This window comes from Megascapheus bottae, unplaced genomic scaffold (genome assembly GCF_031878675.1).
Source record: "Megascapheus bottae isolate mThoBot1 unplaced genomic scaffold, mThoBot2.hap1 HAP1_SCAFFOLD_58, whole genome shotgun sequence".
Taxonomy (NCBI): domain Eukaryota; kingdom Metazoa; phylum Chordata; class Mammalia; order Rodentia; family Geomyidae; genus Megascapheus; species Megascapheus bottae.
Window position 1 is genome coordinate 323,548 of NW_028327477.1, and position 25,134 is coordinate 348,681.

The following is a 25,134-nucleotide window of genomic DNA, read 5'->3' on the forward strand; positions in this document are numbered from 1 at the left end:
TTTGTTCACTTACATCTCTATTCAAGGCCCCTGGGTACTTTCTACCAGATTTAAGGACTTTATGAAACTCCATACCTCCCCCTTCTAAAGAAAATCAAGACTGGTACTGTGCAAAAATACAGCCTCCGCTTTCTAAATAGATTCCTAGAATTTCCCAAGTCCCCAAGCTTTGTGAAACAATTCCCTGAGACTATTTTCATTTAGGGGCCTAGTAAAATAGTCCTTGCTGATAATACATTGAAAAGACACTTGCATGTCCTTATTAAGAGTATTAATAGGCATCATCCAGATCAGTAACATGTCTGCTGGCCATTGTCCAGGCTGTTTATGGTTGTATTCATCATCCAGCAGAGTGCTTGCCTCCACACAGACTTAGCCCTGAGGCTGCCAGTTCATTTCAGAAGCTAGAACTGCTGATTCTGCAGGTTGCAGTAGCAGCTTTGGAATAACTTTCTGGTAAAGCCAAAAAGGAGAGCTTCCATGTTCATTCTACAGCTAGAGCCCTATAAAAACAAAAAACAAAAACAAAAATAACATTAAGGAAGACAGAATCACGTCATCTGCAAAGAGGGATAGTTTTATTTCCTCTTTCCCTCCTTGGATCCCCTTTATGCTTGCTTCTTGCCTTATTGCACTGGCTAGGAATTCTAGTACTATGTTAAAGAGGAGTGGAAAGAGTGGGCATCCTTGTCTCGTTCCGGATTTTAGAGGGAATGGCTTTAGATTTTCACCATTAAGTGTAATTCTAGCAGTAGGTTTCTCATACACAGCCTTTATTACATTGAGGAATGTTCCATGGATTCCTAGTTTCTCCAGAGCTTTTAACATAAAGGGGTGTTGGAACTTGTCAAATGCCTTTTCTGCATCTCTTTAGACAATCATGTGATTTTTGTCCTTGCTCCGGTTGATGTGTTGAATTATATTAATTGATTTGCGTATGTTGAACCAGATTTGCCTCCCCGTGATGAATCCAGTTTGACCATAGTGTATAATTTTTTTGATGAGTTGTTGTAGACGGTTGGCCAGTATTTTGTTGAGAAGTTTTGCATCGATGTTCATCAAAGATATAGGTCTATAGTTCTCTTTCTTTGATGAATCTCTGTCTGGTTTGGGGATGAGGGTTATACTGGCTTCATAGAATGAGTTTGGTAAGGAACCTTCATTTTCAATTTCGTTGAAGAGCTGGAGGAGTATTGGTGTGAGCTCTGCTTTGAAGACCTTATAGAATTCAGCTGTGAATCCATCTGGCCCTGGGCTTTCCTTAGGTGGAAGTTCTCTAATTGCCATTTCTATTTCAGAGCTTGAATTAGGCCTGTTGAGTTGGCTTAGTTCTTCTTGGTTCAGTGTGGGTATGTTAATATTGGCTAGGAATTCATCCATTTCATCTAGATTCTCAAATTTGTTGGCATAAAGGTTTGAGAAGTATTCCCTCATGATATTCTGGATCTTGGTAATTTATGTCGTGATATTACCATTTTGATCTGCGATTTTGTTTATTTCGATATGCTCTCTTCTTTTTTGGTAAGATTTGCTAAGGGATTGTCAATTTTGTTAATTCTTTCAAAGAACCAACTCCTTGTTTTGTTGATTCTTTCTATAGTTTTTTTTGGATTCCAAATCATTTAATTCTGCTTTGATTTTACTAATTTGCTTTCTTCTACTGGGATTAGGGTTGGTTTGTTGCTCTTTTTCCAGGATGTTAAGGTGAGACATTAACTTGTTGGTTTGCAATTTTCCCACTTGTTGTTGTAGGCACTCAGCGCTATAAATTTTCCTCTGAGTACTGCCTTTGCTGTGTCCCAAAGGAGTTGGTATTTTGTGTGCTCCTTACTGTTAAATTTCATAAACTGTTGGATTTCTGTTCTGATCTCTTCGATGACCCATTGGTGATTCAACAATGTGTTGTTCAGTCTCCATAAGTTACAGGGTTTTCGTTGGTGAAGATGTGTGTTCAGTTCCAATTTGATGCCTTTGTGGTCTGAGAGTGTGCATGGAATAATTTCAGTGTTTCTGAATCTGTCCAGGTTTGTTTTATGGCCTAAGATGTGATCTATTTTGGAAAATGTTCCATGTGCTGCTGAGAAAAACGTATATTGTGTTGTTGCTGGGTGGAATGTTCTGCAGATGTCTGTTAGATCTAGTTGGTCTATATATTTGTTCAGTTCTAAGGTTTCTCTGTTGAGTTTTTGCCTTGTTGATCTGTCCATAGGTGAGAGTGGTGTGTTAAAGTCACCAAAAATCACTGTATTTGGATCTATGTATGGTTTCAGTGTAAGTAAAGTTTGCTTGATGAAGTTTGGAGCTCCAGGATTGGGTGTGTAAATATTTAGGATCGTTATGTCTTCCTGGAGGAAAGATCCCTTTAGTAGTATGTAGTAACCTTCTTTGTCTTTTTTTTTTTTACTAATTTTAGTTTGAAGTCTATTTTATCTGATATGAGGATGGTAACTCCAGCCTGTTTATGGGAGCCATTAGCTTGATAGAGTTTATTCCAACCTCTCACTTTCAAAAGATGCTTGTTTTTTTGGGTAAGATGTGTCTCTTGAAGACAGCAGAACGATGGCTCTTGCTTTTTAATCCAACTAGACAGCATATGCCATTTAATTGGAGAGTTGAGTCCATTGACATTGAGAGTTAGGATTGAGAGATATTTATTAGGTCTTACCATTTTTAAAAACTTTTATTTGGGCCTGTGTCTTGACAGTTCTTGTGGTCCTTAGATGGTATGCTGTTTAGGTGCCATTTCTTTCCCTATATTGCCTTTATTTTGGTTTTCTATGTATAGAAGATCTTTGAGAATTCTCTGTAGTGTTGGTTTTGTTGCGACATATTGTTGCAGCTTTTCCCTGGAATGGAATGTTTTTATTGTTCCCTCAATTATGAATGAGAGCTTAGCTGGGTACAGGATTCTTGGTTGGTAGTTATTTGACTTAAGGGCATGACATATATGCTTCCAGTCACTTCTTGCTTGCAGGGTCTCTGCTGAGAAATCTGGGGTTATTCTGGTTGGTTTTCCTTTATAGGTTACTGAACCCTTTTCCCTGGCTGCCTTTAGGATCCTTTTTTTGGTTTCTATTGATCCAGTTCAGATTACGATGTGGCGGTGGGATGTTCTTTTCTGGTCAGGTCTGTTTTGGGTTCTAAAAGCTTCTTGTATCTGGATGGGCCTGACCTTCTGGATGTTTGGGAAATTCTCTGAGATGATTCCCTGAAGTATATTTCCAATACCATTGACCTCTTTCTCCACGCCCTCCTCAATACCAATTAGCCTTAAATTAGGCTTCCTAATTGTATCTTGGACCTCCTGAAGCGCTCTCTCATTTTCCCTAGATTTGGATTGACTCATTTTCTGTTCTTTCTCTAGAATAACTAAATTATCTTCAGCCCTGGAAATTCTCTCCTCTGCATTGTCTAACCTGCTATCAAAGCTATCTACTTTATTTTTCATCTCCCTTGCTTCTAATTGCTCATTTTTGATGCCTTGCATCTCTTCTTTTAGATCATGTATGGATTTCTTTAGCTCCTTGATTTCCATTTGAGTGGTTAACTCAGTAGCTTTACTTTCTTTGAACATTTGCTGGAGTTCAGTCACCGTTTTATTTGTGGATTCTATGAATTCATCCATCTTTCTTTGAAAAACCTTTATTATGGCCTCCTTTATGGCTTCTTCTTTTTCACTTATCACCTTGCTTATGTTTTCCTCTTGTTCAGCTATGGCTTCCTCCCTTATATCTTTCTTTACATTTTCACATTTTTCATTAATGATGTTTATCAATTGCATTTGTATAGCACTTGGAAGACTCTCCTCTAGGTTTGCCAGTGACTGTTCCATTGTCTGTTTACATTGGGTGGGGGATGTTGTTTCTTGATTTGACATTTTTCTGAGTTTCTTGTTCTGCCCATTTGAAAATGGGAGCATGATTAATACTAAACACTATTATAGTTTTTCAGATATAACCAACCTAGACCTCTGTAGCTGGCAGACTCTAGATGTTCACAAGTTTTGACTGGTGTTATCACTCTTTCTTTTTGTGCAGTTACCGACCAGTCTAATAAGCCACTGATAAGTGATTTATACCCAAAACAATAAGCCTCTCAATCCAATCTCTATTGTCTTTAAGTCCCTCTGAGCCTAGAGAATAATTAAACACCAAGATATACAGAGTTGCTCAACAGCCATCAAGTGTAAATCCATGCAGTATAAGAGTTGAAAGACGAACAGAGGTCCAGAGATAGAAAAATAGAATGAGAGAGGTCAGGGGGTAAGTAGGTAGCGTATTTGAGTACAAAGTTTGGAAAGTATTAGAATAAAACTTATGTGTTGCTGCACGACTAGCTCTTACCCAACCAGTGGCCTCACAGTGGACCATGGGACGGCTCTGCGAGCTTCTGTCTGAGCGCAGTTGGCGGATGTTTTCCTGTGCTGCTTCCAGGGGCGGCCCCAAGCCAAGGGTCTGGGGGTTGAGAGTTTCAGGGGCTCTCAGCAGGACCAGCAGGAGACCCTTCTGTTCCCAGGGGCGGGGCCCAGCTGGGGATGTGGGCTCCAAGGGCGGAGCCGGGCCTTTTTGGTTCTCAGAAGGGGAGCTTAGCTGCTGGTCGGCCCTTCAGATCCCTGCTGTGTTTCCACTGCTTTGTCAGAGTCTGTGACTGTGGGGGGGGGCCCCTCGGTGGTGTCTTGCTCAGGATTCCCAGCTGGAGGATGCCCCGCTCAGGAATTGAGGGGGGGCAGATGCTAGCTCCTATTTTCCCGCACCCCCTACCCACTGTTGTAAGGCAGGGTCCCAACGCCCTCCACTCTCCACATCCAGTGGCCTGGGAGAGGAGCCTGGTGGGCGGGTGGGAGCTGGGACAGCTCCGCCTCCCCTGGTGGGGTGCTGAGTCTTAGGGTCGGCCCGCATGTCAGTCTCCAGTCAGAGGGCTGGGGGTTGAGCCCGTTGGGCGGGTGGGAGCTGGGACAGCCCCGCCTCCCTTGGTGGGGTGCTGGGTCTTATGGGTAGCCGCCTGTCAATCTCCAGTCAATGGCCTGAGGGAGGGGGCTGTTGAGGGAAGGGACAGGATTCTAAATTCCTTGCCCCCCTGCCCCCGCCATTCTTTTTCGGGCGGGGTGTTGGGATCTGAGTTAAGTTCTAATGCTTGGCACCCTCTCTGCTTTCCCGATGTGTTTGGGGACGCGCTGTATTACTCACGCCTCTGCGTCCATCTGCGGGTGCTCCACGGTGGTGGGGAGTCTTTCACTCCCCTCGGAACTCCGCCGCCGCCTGTGTTCCACGTCTGGGTTCTGCTGCTTCCACCGTTCGCTGGCCCGGTTCTGAGCTGGTTTCTGCAGCTGTTGGGCTCCCAGCCTGGCTTCCTCCACTGCCGCCACTTTTCATGGATTAGATCCGGCGCCCTCCGCCGCTTTCCCAGCGTGGAGCAGGCACCATAGCAAAGATATGGAACCAACCTAGATGTCCCTCAGTTGATGAGTGGATCAACAAGTTGTGGTATTTGTACACAATGGAATTTTATGCTGCTGTCAGAAAGAATGACATCGCCCCATTTGTTAGGAAATGGAAAGACTTAGAAAAAATCATATTAAGTGAAGTAAGCCAGACTCAAAGGAACTTAGGCTCAGTGGTTTCCCTCATTCGTCATAATCAGTAGAAACCTTGGGCTCTACTAGCAGAGATTTGCAATAGAGCAAAATCTTGATACATAAGGACATATAATGTGAAGCTAATTGAAAGGACCTCCAGGATATTGAAACAAAAGCCATATAATGAATGATTGTTGTCCTTAATGTACTATGTTGTCTCTCATCTCATTTGCTGTCCCTTGGTTATCTCATATTGGTATAGTATCTCACTTTGTTATCTGATATATTGAACTTATTTGTATTTGGATATTTGAAATTTGATAGGGAAGGGGGGAAAACCAAGACGGGTGGGGGGTATGGGAGGGAGGGAAATGGGTACCAAGACATGTGAAAGGGTATCAATGTATGTGAATTAATGCACCTTCTATCTGGCAAATATCATGTAACCCTTTTACTAATTACAATAAAAAATAAAATTTAAAAAAAAAACATTAAGGAAGACTGAAATGGTTCGCAAGAGTATAAGCAAAGCATATTAAAAACAATAAAAATGGGACCATCATAAACTCTAACTTGGTAGCATCCAAATTTCCTTCTAGAAAAGCCATACTCAGCACATGGTAAGTAAGCAAATCAACTTCCCACAAGCCAAGAATGTGTCTCCAGAGAAAACCCATGGGAACTAAGCTTTCCTCTATCTGTTTCATTGTCAATAAAAATAGAGTGTACAGTAAGGGTCATTTGGGATTCTTCTTCTAGTAGGTGGATGTGCTGTGAACACAGATTGTAGATTTGGATGTACCACATATGCTTACTTAGCTCTGAACTTATCCAACTGTATATATTAAGTATTGAGTGTTTGTGTGTCATTCTGCCTATAAGTCATTTGAAAATATGTAAAAAAATGAAGTGTACCTAACTAGTCATGTAAAAGGTCTAGGGGCAGGCTCTAGTGTGAAACTGTGGTGAGCCCAACATACTCCATCATATCTGACATGCCAGTAGATCCAGCATATCCCACCCACACAAAAGAAATACCCAGGGTAGACATACCTGGATATAAAGATGGAAAGAAGGAAAGAGAAGGAAAATCAGTCCATTTTTGAAGGAACAGAAAATAAACTATCCTTTAAAATAAGAATCAGAATACAAACTACAGGGCTGGGAGCATGGCCTAGTGGTAGAATGCTTGCCTAACATGCATGAAGACCAGGGTTCAATGCCTCAGTACCAAATACATAGAAAAGGCTAGAAGAGTTGCTAGGGGCTCAAGTGCTAGAGCTCTGAGCCTTGAGAAAGCCCAAGGACAGTGCTCAGTCCCTGAGTACAAGCCCCAGAATTGGCAACAACAACAAAAGAAATACAAATGACATTGCAGATTTCCATTTACAAACATGAGAGCAAAAGCAGAGTTGACCAAACTGTACAATCCTGTATTCTTAAGGGGCATTATCACCAAAATGAAGGAGAAAAAGAGTTTCTGGCAAAAATAAAAATAAGAAAATGACATAGGTCAGAAACTCAATTCTACACAGATAAAGACAAAAACAAACATTTGGGAGGGTACTAAGATTTAAACTCAGAGCTTCCACATTTGCTCAGCTTGCTGCTTAGCTGGTGTTCTTCCACTTGAATCATATCTGCTCTTTTGGGGGACATAGAATCTCACTGTTTTTTCTGCCTGGCCTGACTTTGAACTGCAACCACAGCTCCTAAAATGCTAAAACTATAAGTGTGAGAAACCAGTGCAGTATATTTTCTGATTCTTATTTGATCAGAGAGGTTAACAGTTTATTCAAAATGATAGCAGTAACATAAAGAGTATTTGTAACTGTGGATGAGCAAAATGAATAACAGCAATGTTATAATAGAAGGGGGGTATTTACTTCTTTTTGTTATGAAATTCCCAACCTACCTCTGGAACAGTGCAGTATCATTTAAAAGTGGCTCAAGTTAGTTACTGACACACTAATCTCTTATTTCCTACAATCTTGGCTTCCATAGGTTTAATTACCCATAGTCAGCTGAAGCCTAAAAGACATTAAACTGGAAATTTCAGAAATAAACCATTCATAAAGTTTTAATTGCATGCCACTCTCAGTAAATACGATGATACCGATATCATTTTATTCTGTTCCACCTAAGACCTGAATCCTTCTTTGGTCAAATAAAACCATAATCTAGATTTTATATGCCCATTAGTCCTTCAGAAGCCTTCTCAGAGGTCACCTCACTTATGGTAACCTTACAAAACCTGTGTATAAGGTTTAGTGTTATTAACAATTTTAGGCATCTATTGGGTGTATTGGAACATACCTTCTTATGGGTAAAGGTAAACTATGATATTACACACTAAGGTCTATTTTTTTAACCTTTACATCCAAGTACTTTCCAAACTAATAGCCTTCTTTCTCAACCCAGAACATTAGAATACAGAAATGAACAATAATAGAGAAATAAGTACCTAAGATGTAGGATCACTTTAGTGATTGTTTCCTGGGTGACAGTGGAAAAGACAGGCTAGAAAGGCACTGACTCCAGCCATATACTGCCTTCACAGTTAACCAAGCACTTCAATTTCGCACTAGCCTTCCCCCAAATCCACTGGAATGCAGTTTATCTAACTTTATATCTCCCTCACATACTCCCATCAGTCAAATGAAAGCCATAGGCAGACACCTTAAATAACCCCCAATTCCTGTATGCCCCATCCAGAGTCAGGGTAGAATGACTTTAGTCTTTTTTTTTAGTGCCATGAATTAACAGCATTAATTCCTAGCTACAGTCAACCCTTTGTGCACAAGGCTTCTGTCCTTCACACATACTCGTAAATGTAGCTCTCCTCTGGTGTATCATAATTTTTCCCCTTTCTAGTGGACATTCAAAAGCACAATGTCATTTCTCTCTTATTAAAAAAAATGCTTGACTCCGAACCCAAATTCCATTTACTACCAAAGTTCTCTTTATAAAGAAATGAATTTGATGAATTACATTAACTTACTGGCTCTGTTTTGCTCTGGACACTGTGTGATCAGGTTTTACAATTCTGCCACTCTTATCAGAATCTCTAGAAAGCTCTACATTACCAGACCAATAGATATTCCAGTCTTCATATGCTTAGCCTTCAATTTTTATTTGCACATAATCCTATAAAGGCCTATATAATGCAATTAATTTATATAATATGACTATGCCAATGATTCTTATATTTATAGTTCCAGCTAAGGCTTCCACTTGGACTTCCAGACATCTTCATCCATCCAATCACCACTAAATCTCAACTTGGTTGGCTAAGAGGCAGATCACACATAACAAGAATAAAGCCCCCCCTACTATTTCTACCATCCTAAACTTTCTAGAGCCTTCAATGAAATTAATAGTGATTTCATCTTTCCAAGAGTTTAACCCATAATCATTTTTATCTTTCATTTCCAGATTTAATCTATCAACATCAAGAAAGCCTTCCTTCCCTTACCTACTGAAAACTGACTTTCCATCTTGTTTGTTTGTTTCAAATATATCTACCTCCTTCATAATGCAGGTTCCACAAGGTAGAACATTTTTGTTTCAATTTTCCTTTGCACCATCCCCAAGATATCATCCAGTATATAAAAACTGGAAAAAATTCTAAGAAATGACAAATATTTTCGAATTAATATTTAATCATTTGTTTTCTACTCCTCCATATATAGCCTTCTACTCCTTTAACCTGTCTGATAAAAATTTCTTGGCCTTTTTCTGGAGATTGAAGGCCTCTTTTGCATTGCAAACCATTGAAAGTGGACAGCTTCATACAATCCAATTAGTGACCCCTGATTTTCACAGGAAACCCATCATAGATGGGTTGCAATTCTCCATGAAAAACGTTTACCTTCCGGGAAGCTGCTGCTTTTGATGTGGCATTCCAGGAAGGTGTTAGAACAGCCTGTGTACCTCTGGTGTTTCAGAAACTTCCCAAATTCTTTTGCGTTCAGTGATTATCCCAAATTATTTAAATTGGTTCCCAGTCATCTTTGATGCAACTCTGGAATCTTTTCTGAATGTAAGAAAATCACACAAATAGCACAGAGAGAAGATTACAGAATCAGTACTTCCCAGGGAAATTCTATCAGAACCAAATAGCAGGTGTTTGAGTTGAATTTGAAGCTCCACAGCCACACTTCTATTGTACCTTTACCCACAGCTCATAGATGAGTACATAAAAGTTCACAATAATTGCTCATAAAAAATTCTCCACCCAAATGAGGAGCAAGTAAGGCAATCACCGAAGTTAATGTAATTATACAATCAAAATTTTATTAATATGTCCTCATTTCCATTCCCCAGTTGTCCCATATCATTTTATCACGCTGTATTATTCTCCTTGCTTCTCCTGTTTTGCAAGCAAAGGAAATGTCAAGTTAAGATACATCCATTCAGGGGGACCAAAAATAGCCATTTCTCACTTCCCATGATGCTTTCTGTTGTCATCTGTCATTGAGCCTGCCTCCTGTATGAAGTGTTATTCTTCTGCACTTAGTAGAGTCTTTTTCTGCCAGAGGCCTCAGAAAACTAGGTTCCAACACACACACACACACACACACACACACACACACACACACACACACACATTCCTTAAATACAAAGATATTTTCAGTAAGTGTTCTAGTATGTAGATGTGGGATTCCCTCAGAGAGGTCTGAGGAGTCATAGGTATGGAACACTCTAGTAACTATTTCCCTTTGACCAAGGCCAATGTCACCATCTGTGTGACATATGTCACACTAGAGCTGCATACTAGTAAATTTTCAGCCCCTTTCCAGGAATGCTGTAGGGAAGAAATCGTTTTGAATTTGAGTTACACATTAACAGATTTTCACTAAATATAAAATCTTAAGTAGTTTTATCATCCCTATTTAAATTTCTGAATAGGCATAATTTGGTCACTGAATTTCCTATAATAAAAGAAAATGCACAGTATGCTCAGTGGAATAAGACAGATGAAAACGAATGAACACTGTATGATATCACTTGTACATGAAATTCAATAAAGTTAATTTCATAGAAACTGAGTAGAATGGTGGAACTACCATGGTGGTACTACCAGAGAAAGTGAGATATTGATCATGGGTAAAAAGTTTTAGTAGGGGGGCTGGGAGTTTGGTCTAGTGGTAGAGTGCTTGCCTAGTATGCACAAAGACCTGGGTTGTAGAAAAAAGCTGGAAATGTTGCTGAGACTCAAGTGGTAGAGCTGTGATCTTGAGAAAGCCCAAGGATAGGGCTCAGGCCCTGAGATCAAGCCCAGGACTGACAAAAAAAAAGTTTTAGTAGGACTTGAAGAACAAGCTACGATATGAGCTATTGAAGTACTCTGTGACCACAATTAATAATACTGTACAATTCAAAATTGCCCAAAGAATTGATTTTTAACATTTTCTTCACAAAAATGGTGAGTTAGAAAGGTGATGGATATATCAGTTACCTCTATTGAATATTTCCATACTGTATAGACAGATCAAATATTATGTTGTACTCTATAAATTTGCATAAGTAATGCCAATAGGAAGGAAGGAGGGAAGAAAGGAAGGAAAGAAGGAAGAAGGAAGGAAAGAAGGAAGGAAGGAAGGCAGGGGGAAGGAAGGAAGGAAAGAAGGAAAGAAGGAAGGAAAGAAGGAGGAAAGAGAGAGGGAGCATTTCTAGAATGTACATAGCTGATCCAAGAAACAATCTCTTTTCCAAATGTCTGAAATTCTCCACTCTACTAAAGCTTTCCTTCCATGCTATCCATGCTGTACACTCCAAGCTTTGTTATCACTACTAGTAACTACTTTACCACCGAGCAATCTCCAATACATGGATCCTCTTTATCGAGCCTCCACCTGCTGTCGTTCCCGCATACTGTTTATGATATTGCCCCCCTGCCATTCAATGATGTGATTGGGACCAGGAATCCTTCCTGTGACTTCCCTCAAGTCTTCCCTTCCCTTCTTGCCAAGCTGGGAGCCAATTGCAGAACATACTAACCTAAAAGTTTCATAAACACCCTCCCTCTTTTCATTGTCCTCTTGGCGAAAAACACTACATGTATCTTCTGCTGTCACTAAACTAAACTAGATGTCAGTAAGCTATAATTTTGGTCCAAATACAGACCACTGCCAGGTTTTATAAATGAAGTTTTATTGGAATAAAACAACATTCATTCATTTCTGTATTATCTATTTCATGCAATAATGGCTGTGTTAAATACTGGGACCAAAACTGTGGTCCACAAAGTTAAAAGTACTTTATGTGTGTACTGAATACATTTGTGAAACTCTGAGTTAAATTATTCCTTAAATCCAGATTTGCCAACCATTCTTAGCTTTGATTTATAAACTCAAGACTCTAATCAACACCCAACTCTCTAGCTCACATCTGTATTCCTGACTACTTAGGAAGCTTAGATCTAAGGATCCAAGTTTGATGTCAGCCTAGATAATCATGACTATCATGCCTCAGTTTCTTAACTCTAATTAATCAGCAAAATTTGGAACTAAAGACATGGCTCAAGGATAGAATGCCAGCCAGGAATAAAACAGAAAACCAAGCATATGAGGGCCTGAGTTCAAGCTCCAGTAATGACAAATATGTTCGGATGCATATTCAGGCATGTATAACACTGACACACGGACAGACAGGCAGACACACACACACACACACACACACACACACACACACACACACACACACACACAGAGATAGAGACAGAGAGACAGACAGATAGAGACAGAGAGACAGAGACAGAGAAAAAGGTAAATCAGAGGTCTTAAAGCCAAAGCATGGGAATGCCTTTTGGAATTTCTCTCCTTGCACTCTCCCTATTTACCTTTGCTAAGCTGTGTTTCAGTATTTCATTATGTTCTGTTTTGTATTCTGTATTTATTTGAGACCAAGCCTTGCCATGTAGCCCAGACTGGCCTTCAATTCACCATGTTGTCTAGGCATGCCTTAAGTTCTCTGTCTTCCTGACTCAGATTCCTGAGAGTAGAAGTATATATTACCATACTTCACTTTTGCTGATTTTTTCCCCTATAAACGGTCACAGCAATGTTCTCATCTCATTTGCCCATTGAGTGTGATTTTAACAAGTCTTCCACAACAACTAATATCTAGATGCCCTCTCTTTGTATGAGAACATGCATGTATGGACTTCACAAGTAGAATGTGACCACAGTGGTGCTTCCTGAAGCAAGTCATGAAAGAAATTACAGGTGTCCTTGGTTCTCTCATTCTCAGAGCCCAGCTGCCAAGCTGTTAGGAAATCTAAGCAACCCGTGGAGTGTCTCACAGAAAGCTGCCTATATAGAAAAGGAACAGAACCCCTGGCTTTCTACCCAGCCAAGCTCCCAGCCAATAGCCAAGAGTATCTTACCATCTGTACATCTCAGAAGTAGAATATCCATGCTAGGTACCAGTGGCTTACCCTTAACGACTCAGAGAACTGTGGTTCAAAGCCAACCTAAGCAGAAAAGTCCATGAGACTCTTATCCCCAATTAAACATCAAAAATGGCAGAAATGGACTGTTACTCAAGCAGTAGAATGATAGCCTTGAGCAAAAACGCTCAAGCATAGTGCCCATACCCTGAGTTCAAGTCCCAAGACCTGTACACAAAAATAAATGAAGTAGAAAAGCCAGTTCTGCTCCAGTTTGCCCATTACACAAACTACAAATTTTTGACGTATAAAATTACAGCTATTTTGGATTTCAGTTTTTTAAGATTAGAAGATTGGGTATATACAAAATGGTAAGACCCAACATAATTCACAAGATTCATTACATTTGATGTGCACCTTATACAGATAATCTGAAAATAATTTTATATAGTATTTGACTGGGTCTGCAATTTGACTATGACTCACCAATTGGGTGTGGAATTTTCCACTTGCAGTCATGTCAGCATTCAATATGTTTCAGATTTTGGAGTGTTTCTGAGTTCAGGTTTGGTGGCTGTTCATCCTGCACCGTTCTGAGTGACTATGGGGGAGGGAAAGGGCGCTCATTTGTTACACATGGCACAAAACAAACCAAAACAGCAGCCATCTGGTCTTTTCCTCTCTAGGCCTAGCTTTCTTATCATACAGACGAGGTGGTGCGTCCTTTGACTCCTCTCTCAATCATCATGGGACAGTTCTGGCCTCTCACCTCACTCAGAGTCAATATGCTATTTGTCTTTCAGCTTCTGAACTAAGCACCACTACTAGGTCATTTCTGTTCCTGACATGTATTATTTTAGGCCCACACCCAGCTTCATGACCTCCTTGGGAAGCCAAGTGTGGGAAGCCATACTCTCATAGGCCCATACCTAAAGTGGTGGGTTGTCTAGTTTCAGATGCACTTAAGATTGATGCTGTTGAAAGCATAGGCTGAGAAGGAAAGGACAGGTCTCCAAAATTTGATAGTTTCTCTGTATGAATTATTAGTGCCAAGACAAACTGTGACACAGTCAGTCATCAGTAATGGGTGACGGGTTGGCAGCACAGCATACATAGAATCCAATGTGAGTCAGAGCAGGGTTGTAAGCAAGGCAGTAAGTAAATGCTTGAGAAAAACTCATCAAAACAACAACATTCTACTAGTAATCGGTCCTTGAAAGAGGGTCTTGAGTGTCAATCACTATCTCTGGCAGTAATTTCTGAGGTCATTCTCTTGGTAACTTGTCATATTTAGGAACTCAATCAAATAGATTGCTGTAGTAAAGCAAATTATGTCTTAGTCACCACATCTTCTTTAACACATGCACAAATGTCCCCCATGTCTCTTTATGTCTCTCTTATTCCTGTCTCTCTGTCTCTATCTCTCTCTGAAATGTGCATACATGGATATTTACACATGCATGTGTGTGTGTGTGTGTGTGTGTGTGTGTGTGTACTTGTATGTGTGAGAAAGCAGATCCTATGTCACCACCTGGCTGAGCCAAATATAAGAAAGACAGTTCATACTGATCTTCCACCTCCAAAATGTGGAGACAACTGGACAATGTGTAATGCAGATTTTACCATTTATCAGCTATGTGACCTTTGGTTAGTCACTAAATCCTTCTGAGCATCTGTGTCTTAATTTACAAATGAGACTTATATTAGACAGAGTATGACAAGACTGTATGGTGTGTGTGTGTGTGTGTGTGTGTGTGTGTGTGTGTGTGTGTGTGCTCACACATGAGTGCATGCAGGTCCTTGGGCTTGAACTTAAAATCTCGTGCTATCCATGAACTTTTTTTGCTCAAGGCTAATGTTCTACCACTTGAGCCACAACTTCATTCCCAGCTCTTTGTTTAGAGATGAGAGTCTCATGGATTTTTCTACCAGAGCTGGCTTTGAACCATTTTTCAGTCTCTTGAGTAGCTAGATTATAGGCCTAAACCACTGGCACCCAGATGAACTTATTTTTGTTTTTATGACTAAATAAAATCACAAGGAAAGTATCAAGTATTTCTAGTGAATGGTTCATACATGTTGAATTTCCTTCCTCTGCTGGACAAAACAGCCTGGTCTAGGACTGCTGTACTAAGCCATTTGTCCCCACATTTTATTTAAAGTTTAACCTAGCATATCCTAACTTTCAGGTTTAATCTAATTAGTCACTTCTAGTCTGTAGCTTTAGGAGTCCTGACACCATGCTAAAAACACTCATCAGAAATTTTCTCCCTTACTTTGGCCATTAGTTGCTTTCTCATTTTATCACCAACAAAATCACATTTTCTTCCTTAGCCCTGTCGAAAGCAACAAGCTTACCACTGAGATGCTTGGTCTACATCCTGCAAAGCAATCCTGCCCCAGAGCCAGGGCCTGATTTAACATGGTGCCAGTGGCTCTCTTAATGAAAGGCAGGTGGCAAGGCCTTCAGAGATTCTGTCACAGTGGGAGCACAGCAGGAAACAGATTGGGTTAATTCTCTATGTGCCTCCTGATTTGCCAAGCTTTCAAGCATAGCAAAACTGAAAATAGCCTACTTTCTCACATTTTCACATAGGCATTCCCTTCTAAATCATCTCTCCCCGGCCCCCCCCCCCACCGAATGCCTCATCTTTAGGGATATATATTGTTAGCTAAGACAGGAAGTATTCTGGGAAAAACCTTCTCTGTGTTATGAATTCTGATAAATTCTACAGGTTTGAACAGGCTATCCTACTATAGGTTATCTTTGTACACAAAGGACAACTCTGTCTTAAAGAAAATGCCACAGAGGAAATGAACATGGGGGTAAAAACTCAACAAGGAAACCATCTTACCAAAGAAGCCCCAATGTGGTAGTTCACAACTTTAACCCCAGCTACACTGGCTGGCAGAGATAAGCAAACCACAGTCTAGGATAGCTCTGAGAAAAAACTGCATGACATTATCTGAAAAATAGTACAAAAAGGCACCAAGGACATAGCCTTGATGGAAGAAACACCTTACTAGCAAGCAAGAGTGCTGAGTTCAAACCTCAGTACTACAAAAACAGAAAAAGAAAGAGAAGGGGGAAGGGAAAAAGGGAAGGAAGGAGGAAAAAATGAAAAAGGGAGGAAGGGTTACAGTAAACCAGAATAGAACTATGCTTTGTATATGGCATTATTCAGGACTCAAGAAGCTTCTTTATGAAGAAGCTCATTAACTCAGCCTTAGACAGGAATGGGATGCAAAGATCAGCCCTGATGGAACCCTGCTCTTACGGAATCCTTCACCAAGGAGGTTAAAATAGGACAAGTGCCAGGATCGTCAGGACAAGTTTGGAAAGTCCCCTCTGGAAGACTTTTCCACCACTGCTCTCCCAGCTGAGTTTGGTTCTGCTTCTGACAGCCTTCATTCAGAAAAAGTCCCAGGTCTGCCTGTCCACAGCCAATCATCTGTATCGAGGGTTGCTCAGTTCCAACTCAGATCCAACACTCAAGGGAGTCCCATACTCAGGTTTCCTGGAGTCCCTGCAAAAGCCCAGAGAAGCAGCTGGTGTTAGAGGAGGAGGGATCTTGGACTTAATTATCTTGGGACTTTGTGGAAGTCCTGCTCTGGGCTGGCATCCTCCTATTCCAGCTCTGTTCACAGGAAGAAGGCTGGCAGTGATCCCTAGTTCCGGTTCCAGTCTTACCCATCCTTGCTTACTTGTCACACATAGTCTGGGTGGACCCCTTTTTTCTTGGTTCTCACCTAAGGCTTCCATTCTGCAAATTTGGGTCTTACTTTTTCTGATTAATGAAATTAAAAGGTGGAGAGCGCGGAGGTAACGGACTGCGGCCTGCTTCCCCGGGGCCCTTGGGGCCTGGCGGCCCCAGGCCAGAGGCTGAGCGGAGGGCCCTGGGGGCCGGTCCACACCCAGCCGTCCTCCCGCAGGCTCAGGGGCACTCGCAGCAGCGAGCTCTCCGCATCCCCGCGCCCCCCTACCCCAGGCCCCACGATGACTTGAAGGCAGCGGTGGCTTCTCGGAGCCCGGGCTCCATCTTGCCAGGCCCAGACACAGGCTTCACCTGGCTGCCTAGGACGCGGCTCCCTTGAGTGGTGGCGGACGGGCATGGCGCAGCAAAGCCAGAAGAATGGCGGAGGCTTTGTGGGGCTGGAGGATGGAGACCTTAGGCGGCCTGGGAAGCTCACCGCGGAGCCCGCCGGTCCGGAGCCTGGGGTGACCTCCCTGCCCCGCCACCAGGACCGACTAAGACCCTAACAGTCCTGGAAGGTGAGTGGAGCCCCGGATGCCAGCAGGTGCAATGGTTGGTGGCCCCGGCGGTTGGGCTGGTGCCACCGGAGAAACGGTGGTGACGACCACGGGTGCCCACGGAAGCCCGCGAAGACTTACTGGCCGGTTCTAGGCCTGTGTATATAATATGAAAAGGCTGCTCTCAACCTCCCCCAACCTTCAAAAGACGACTTTTAGTCCTTCTGGACTTTGCAGACGTGAAGAGGTTGCCGACGTTTGACACAGTAGAGGTAGAAAGTCACCCTTGCTGTCAGGGCCCATTTTCTGTAAAAACCATAGAAATGTCTTCTGGAAGTGACTTTGAATGGCGATGGTAGACCACCTCTAGGCGAGAACCAGAGCGACACTCCATCCGCGTTTGTTTTGTGGATGGAGGACGTGGAACAGAAGAGAAGAAGAGGCTATCGACCAATACGATCCAGTGACAGTCACGGATCTGTGTGCATCTCATTTCCCTCGCTGTATATAGAGTCGACTGTGCTTAAGTATCTTTTATGTTCTGAAGTGCCTGATGTATTTTTAAAGTAGGAGTAGGGGAATAACACATTGTGTAAACGTCTGTCTTATAAGCCTTGTGGAATGCATGGAGTGGGGGGAAGGGGGGGATGGTCCAACGCTTGAGTTGTAGGCATGGTGCTTTGTAGGCCCTGGTTCCAAGGAGAAAGAAATGTAAAGAGGGCCACACCAGTGCTTACAGTGAAGAGTCACATTGTCCCATTTTGTTCTAATTTCTTGTGTATATAGTGTATATAAAGGACAAAGAGGTCCTAAAGTACATCTAGGCTTTCTAGATGTTAAAGAGGTTGCCAGTGTATGACAAAAATAGTTAGTAGACTTTGTATGTTTTGTGTTAAATCCCTAAAAAAGGTCTTCTGAAAATTTGAGCATTCTAGCATACTGGGTAGGTGGACAAAGGTTCTAGAATGCTCATATTTTGAAGACACTTTTCAGATTATAATTTGTTACATATGTGCAGTCAATGAAGCCTGCTATGTATATAGTGGACGAACTGAGTCCTTACTTGAAAACATCTAGTCTGTCTAGATGTTTAGAAGTGCCCAACGTATGTTGTCTTTAAGGAATGGAATGGGGAAACCACCATGTCATTCTGTGAGCAGAATGACATGTACTGCCTGTACTCATTCATTGGTTTGGAGGAGGTGGAAGGGAGCAATTGTGAAAGGTCATATGCTAGTGTGTTCATACCTGGACATCCTCAGGTGCCATTTTTCTATAGTGTGCATTTTGTTTTGCTGTGTATATAGTGTATATATAATGGACAAATAAAGTCCAAATTTTGCAGCATCTAGTCTCTAGATGTTAAAGAGGTTGCCAGTGTATGACAAAGTAGTAAAATTAGCACATTTTGTGTACTTTGTGTTGCATTGTCATAGGAAGCTTTCTCTCTACAAATGACATTTAGATATGAATTTAACTATCTCTAAGCATTACATATACCTGTACTTGTCCACTGGAAAGAAGGAATTGAGGGAATGGCCCAGGGCCAAAATGGCCATATTTAGAAGATACCTTGGACCATAACCACTGCTGCATGTGCAATTGTATTTACCAGTGCTGTGAGCACAGCATGCAAGTTCGCAAATGAAATAGCCAGTTCTAAGGTATTTAGAAGTGCTTGGTGTACTTAAAAAGTAGAAGTAGAATAATACTGTAAATAGCTTTGCAAAGTTTGGGAAAATACTGTCTGTTTGGAAATGGAGTTGCTAAACCACCTCTGTGAACAGTGTACTGTCTGTTCACTGGGTTGAAGAAAGTGGCAGAAAAACTGCTGCAAAAGTTGTGTGTGTGTGTGTGTGTGTGTGTGTGTGTGAGAGAGAGAGAGAGAGAGAGAGAGAGAGAGAGAGAGAGAGAGAGAGAGAGAGAGAGAGAGAGGACATTCAGCTTATCCTTTCCCTTGTATGTTACGTACATTTTAAGTTTGCTGTATTGTATATAATGTGTATAGACTGGACAAATGAGTCCTAATTTTATAATATCTAGTCTCTAGATATTAAAGAGGTTGCCAGTGTATGACAAAAGTAGAGTTAGTAAACTTAACACATGTGTATGCATTGTGTTAAAATTCATAGAAAGGCTGTCTTCTGAGAAAGACTTCTGAAGCAAAATTGTAACATCTGTGACTACGTACCTGTATCAAGTGTGATACTAGAGAGGAGTTGGAAGAAATGAAAGGTTCTAGGCTAGAATGCTCCTGAATGCTCTTGCTTAGAAGACACTTTCAGACAGAATCATTGTTACATGTGTATGGTTTATTCAACACTACTGTGTATATAGTGGACAGTTAAGTCCTTATTTGAAACATCTGGTCTCTCTAGATGTTTAGAAGTGCACAAAGTATGTTAAAAGTAGAGGTAGTAAATAATTCATTTTGTAGATATAGTTTTACTAAAATTCATAATGAAATTTTGTCTTTTGGAAATGGAATGATAAAATCACTCCTGAGCAGTACATAAGATGCTTGCACTGCTCAGGGAGGGAGGAGATGTGCTGAGGTCTTTCAACCAGTGGGTTTATGGTGAAGCAAGATTGACCATTGTCTCTTGTGTCTATGCATTTTAATTTTGTTCTGCATATAGTGTATATAAAGGACAGGTGAGTCCTAATTTACAATATCTAGTCTTGCTAGACGTTAAATAGGTTGCCAGTGACAAAAGTAGAGTTAGTAAACTAACACATTGAGTATATTTTAAAGTTTAAAGACGTTAAACATTGATGTGAAATTATTAAAGATCCCCTTGAAACTTTAAAAAAAAGAAATTAAAAGGTACCATGCAGTTATTTTTTAAATGAAAAATCACAATTAAAATAAAAATTGCCACCTTATTCCTCCCTCAAAATAATGCATCCCTTAGGTAAAGTTGAATGTGTATTTTACACCTCGAAAGACAGATTTTGAAAATGTAAGAGACAGAATATACCGGATTCTAAATCAAGAAGCTCTGAGGAGGATGATAATTCTCACAATTCTGCATTTGGAACAGGCTCTAGTAAGAATGAAAGGCCTAGTACTCAATTAAATAATTGTGTGGGCAGGAAAGAGCAGTACAGAGTCCAAATGCCTCATCCATGGCATTCAAACTCCTCTCTGTATTACAGTTGTCAGATCCCCCAAATTGAGATGTGACATTTATGCCATGTGTTTACAGTGATGACTGAGCAAGATAATACACTTAAAGTGGCCCCTAGTAAAAGCCCAGTGGATTGGGGCTATTATCCTCTTTTGTACCAGATCTATTCTAGGTACCAAAGACAAAAGAATGAGGCTTAGTCCCTGCTTTCAAGCAATTCTCTGTCATTTGAAATAACTAAAATGCAATGGGTATTGATCAGTACAAAGTATAGTTGTCTCAAAAGATCCCAGCAATCCAACTGGAGTAAGTTAATCATTTTGTCCATCAAATAACAAATTATCTAAAGGAAACAAGGTCTGCCCATTGAGGGATAATTATTCCAAACTATAAAATTAAACATTGAAGTGATGAAAAGGAAGTACAGGAGGAGTTGGGTACAGTAGTTTATGCCTGTAATCCTAATTACCCAGAAGGCTGAGATCCAAGGATTGAGGTTCAAAGCTGTCCCTGACAGAAAAGTCAATGAAAAATATTATCTACAATTACCTGCCATAAAAGCCCAAAGAGAAGATGTGGCTCAGGTCGTAGAGTATCAGTGTTGGTGGTAAAGCTAACAGAGCTTGTCCAGGCCCTGAATTTAAACCCCAGTAGTAACACAAAAACAAACACAAAAACTTGAAGCACCAGATGAATCTTGACAACTGCAGCGACCCACAGTAAGCTAATTCTTGATTGTTCTGAGATTGAGGAAATACAAAGAATCAATAAACTAAGAGTCAATAGAAGTGAGTAAAGAAAAATGGACTCTCCTAACTTTGCTTCTTCACTGGCTTGATATTTGGACTAAAAGGAATGATATAGAATTATCATGAAGGAATGAGGGCCTTAAAAAGCATTACAATAATCTAAAAACACCTATGATCCCATAGTGTTTTTAAGTCTGTTGACTAAGACTTTAGAGCTAAAGGAATAAAGAGGGCTTTCAAATGAAAGAGGCAAACTTCCCTACTTAAGGATAACGAACTAATGTGAAGAGGAAGATTTCTAGCACATTGAAAGTGGACAAATGCAGTAGCAATTTCAAAGGAGCAGAATTCTGCAAACTAGAGACAGAGGCTTGGCTAAGGTGGTATACTAGAATAAGAAAAAAATTGTATAGAAGAATCTGGAAGTAATGGATGAATTTCTAGTCTATATTAACATACCCGTACTGACCCAAGAAGACCTAATCCAACTAAACAGACATATTTCAAGCAGTGAAATAGAAAGGGCAATAAGAGACCTCGCACCCAAGAAAAGCCCGGGGCTGAATTTTATAAGGTCTTCAAAGCAGAGCTCATACCACTACTCCTCAAGCTCTTCACGAAATTGAAAATGAAGGCTCTTTGCCAAACTCATTCTACAAAGCCACTATAACCCTCATCCCAAAACTAGACAGAGATTCATCAAAGAAAGAGAACTATAGATCCATTTCTTTGATGAATATTGATGCAAAACTTCTCAACAAAATACTGGCCAACCATCTTCAGCAACTCATCAAAAAATTATACAATATGATCAAATAGGATTCATCACAGGGATGCAAAGCTGGTTCAACATACGCAAATCAATTAATACAATTCAACACATCAACAGGAGCAAGGACAAAAATCACATGATTGTCTCAATAGATGCAGAAAGGGCATTTGACAAGATCCAACACCCCTTTACACTAAAAGCAATGGAGAAACTAGGAATCCATGGAATATTTCTCAGTATAATAAAAGCAAAACCTTGATACAAAAGGCCATACAGTATGACAATAAATGAAAGGACCTCTAGGATATAGAAACAAAAGCCATATGAGTAATTGGTGTCCTTAATGTACTATGTTATCTCTCATCTCTTTTGCTGTCCCTTGGTTATCTCATATTGTTACAGTATTTCACCTTGTTATCTGATATATTGGAAATATGTGTATTTGGTTATTTGAAATTGGATAGGGAAGGGTGTAAATCAAGATGAGGGCTGGGGGTAGGGGAGGGAAATGGGGTCCAAGACACGAGAAAGGGTATCAATGTATGTGAAGAAATGCACCTTCTGTCTGGTGAATATAATGTAACCCTTTTATTAATTACAATAAAATGTATGAAAAAAGAAAAATTATATAGAAAGGGAGCCAAAAGAAAAAATATTCCTAAGGGGAAAAATGATGAATTATCGTCCATTGCAAGAAAATAACAGATTTCAAAACTGTGTGTATGCTATATACCTGGTGCTATTCTAGCTACTTTTATATGCACGATCTTTTTAAATTTCCCAGTAGTCAGTATATCAGTCTGTTCACATCTTATAGATTTGGAAACAGACATATAGAGAAAAAGATTGAAGCTAAAATCAATATTTAATAGTCTACCACTGGTCAATGAGCACTAGGAATCCCAGATATACAGAACTTCCTCTAAAAAGGAATAAATCCTGATAAGCACTAGTAATCCCAGCTTCTCAGGAAGCTGAGATCTGAAGTTTGAAGCCAGCTGGGACAGAAAAATTTGGGTTGAGATTCTCACCTGCAATTAACAACTAAAAAAACTGAAATAGAAATAGGGCTCAAGTGATAGAGTACTAGCCTTAATAGAAAAAGCCAAAATAGAGATTAAGGCCCCGAGTTCAAGTCCCAGTACCAGTACTAAAATGGGGGTTGGGGGAGAATGAGGCCAAACATGTCCAATGAATTGTGGCAGGCCCCTTTTTTTTATTTCCAGCTAATATACTCTCTTTTCTGAGAAATACCATCTTAATTTCAGACATAAGGGAGAAGTCAATGAGTGTTTTCCTCGGAAGGAAGGTTTGGATATTTTGGAGACTTTAGTCTCACTTGTTTGAATTGAACTGAACTAGAGTTGGGAACTTTGTACTTATGTCACTGGTATATATGATCTTAGCCATATGTACAAAAGCGATACAAATGAGTAGATGACAGACTACAAAAGACTTAGCAACTCTACAAAATAACTCTTACTCTAGTTGTTTCTTCAGGTCTTCGATTGGTGTGTGTGTGTGTGTGTGTGTGTGTGTGTGTGTGTGTGTGTGTCTGTGTGTGCAGAGAGAGGGAGGGAGGGAGAAAGAGGGAAAAGGAGATAGAGAAACACACACACATATATTGCTGGTAGATTTTCTGACAATATTCTTTTTTAACACACAGAAAAGAAGACATTTATTAGGCTAAAAAACAGACGGTGTGGTCATGTTTTCTGATAATATTCTTTCAGATTCTTATAAAATTTTGTTTCCCATAATTAAACTAGGTTGCTTGAGCTTTGGCAAATAATCATCAAAATACCTACTTTGGATGACTATCTGTTGCTGTGACAACTAAGGTCTCCTAAGACACAATTCTGAAACATGACAGAGTCTTATGATAGGCACTCATGAATCATGGAGTTCCCTCATATCAAATGAAGGAAAATTAGAATCGAAAGAACATGAACCATACATCTAGAAATTTAGAACTCTGAAGTAAACCTGAAGTTACAGAGATGGAGGTGGTATTTTTTCTATCTACCAATCTTGTCTTTGATATAAGTATCAAAATTCAAACTTACACATGGCTTCATTTCCCAACTCATGTGTTCATATAGCAAAAGGAATCATGAAAAAGGAGAGAGATTTCTGTCATAAGGGACGAATGTAAGTCAGTAGGCATAAAAACAGTACCGATGATGATAATAGGCAATGCTATCAAAAAGGTGAAAACTTCATCACAAAAATAGGCAACCAAAAAGTATGAACCCAGCAGACATGTCGCAGAAATGATTTTCAGATAAAAATAACAGGGGAGGAAGTGAAGAAGAAAGCATATTGTCATTCTTGGAAGATGGCATTATGACAGAATTCAGATAAGTTCCCTTTCCCTTTTCTTTCTCAAAATATCCATGACATTTTCTGTCAAAGGGTAAAAAAAACCTACATTAACACCCAAAATGTTTGACAAGAATTTCTAGCATATTTCATATTCTGTAGCAAATGAATACTTTCTCTTACAAAATTGGAAAGGATTAACTTAGCACCAGATGCCAACCCAAGTCTAGAACACTTGGTAGAACATAGTCAGAAAGGACCTAGGGTCAGGATAGAAAGACTGTTTAGGGCCTGTAATGTCTTGGAGCCAGTTCCATGTTTATAGATACACAACTAAGGCAGGCTTGAGAATCCTTGAACTGGAAGCTTCCAGCCACATTCTGAACATGTTTGCTTTCATCTAAGAGGCTGTACCAACTAGCCTGAGCACTAACAGAAATTGTAACATGATATAGGAAAAAGCAGGCCTTTTTTAACCCTTCATCCAAATGGAATAGAACCCACTCTCCTGACCTATTCTCATTTAGAAATAGTTGATATTCTGAAAAGTGAGGAAAAAATGATAAACTTCTTACGTTTGGTAAAGACTTGAAATCCTAAATATAAAAATAACATTGATTGTGTCTGGAGTTTGGCCTCCTGGTAGAGGGTTTGCCTAGTATGCACGAAGACCCGAGTTCGATTCCTCAGTATCACATACATAGAAAAAGCCCGAAATGTGTGCTGTGGTTCAAATGGTAGAGCTCTAGCGTTGAGAAAGCCCAAGGACAGTGCGCAGGCCCTGAGTTTAAGGCCCAGGACTGGCAAAAAAAAAAAGTAACGATGATTATAAACATCAATGAAGTAAACTAATGTTTTATATTTCAACAGCCCCAAGAAGCCAAAACAAGAATTAAGAATGTCCCATCACAAAAGATGCAGAAATGCAGCCATGGTACTC

The 25,134-nt window shown here is 40.3% G+C and overlaps 2 long non-coding RNA genes across 3 annotated transcripts in view; both read right to left on the reverse strand.

Moving 5' to 3' along the window:
• Positions 1-428: 428 nt before the first annotated feature.
• On the reverse strand, positions 429-9,484 carry LOC150039780 (uncharacterized). Its single transcript, XR_016534233.1, has 3 exons — positions 9,447-9,484; positions 7,491-7,606; positions 429-503 (listed from the first exon to the last, which is right to left on the reverse strand). It is a non-coding gene; the product is annotated as an uncharacterized LOC150039780 (long non-coding RNA).
• A 46-nt stretch (positions 9,485-9,530) lies between these two features.
• LOC150039781 (uncharacterized) overlaps positions 9,531-25,134 on the reverse strand; it is a 46,201-nt gene continuing 30,597 nt past the window's right edge. Inside the window, exons 2-4 of one of the 2 annotated variants that reach the window (XR_016534237.1) lie at positions 16,247-16,495; positions 13,455-13,569; positions 9,531-9,611 (exon numbers count right to left, since the gene is read on the reverse strand). This is a non-coding gene — a long non-coding RNA (uncharacterized LOC150039781). Of the gene's footprint in view, positions 9,612-13,454; positions 13,570-16,246; positions 16,714-25,134 lie in introns of those variants that run through there. The other variant, XR_016534236.1, reaches the window with a different exon arrangement.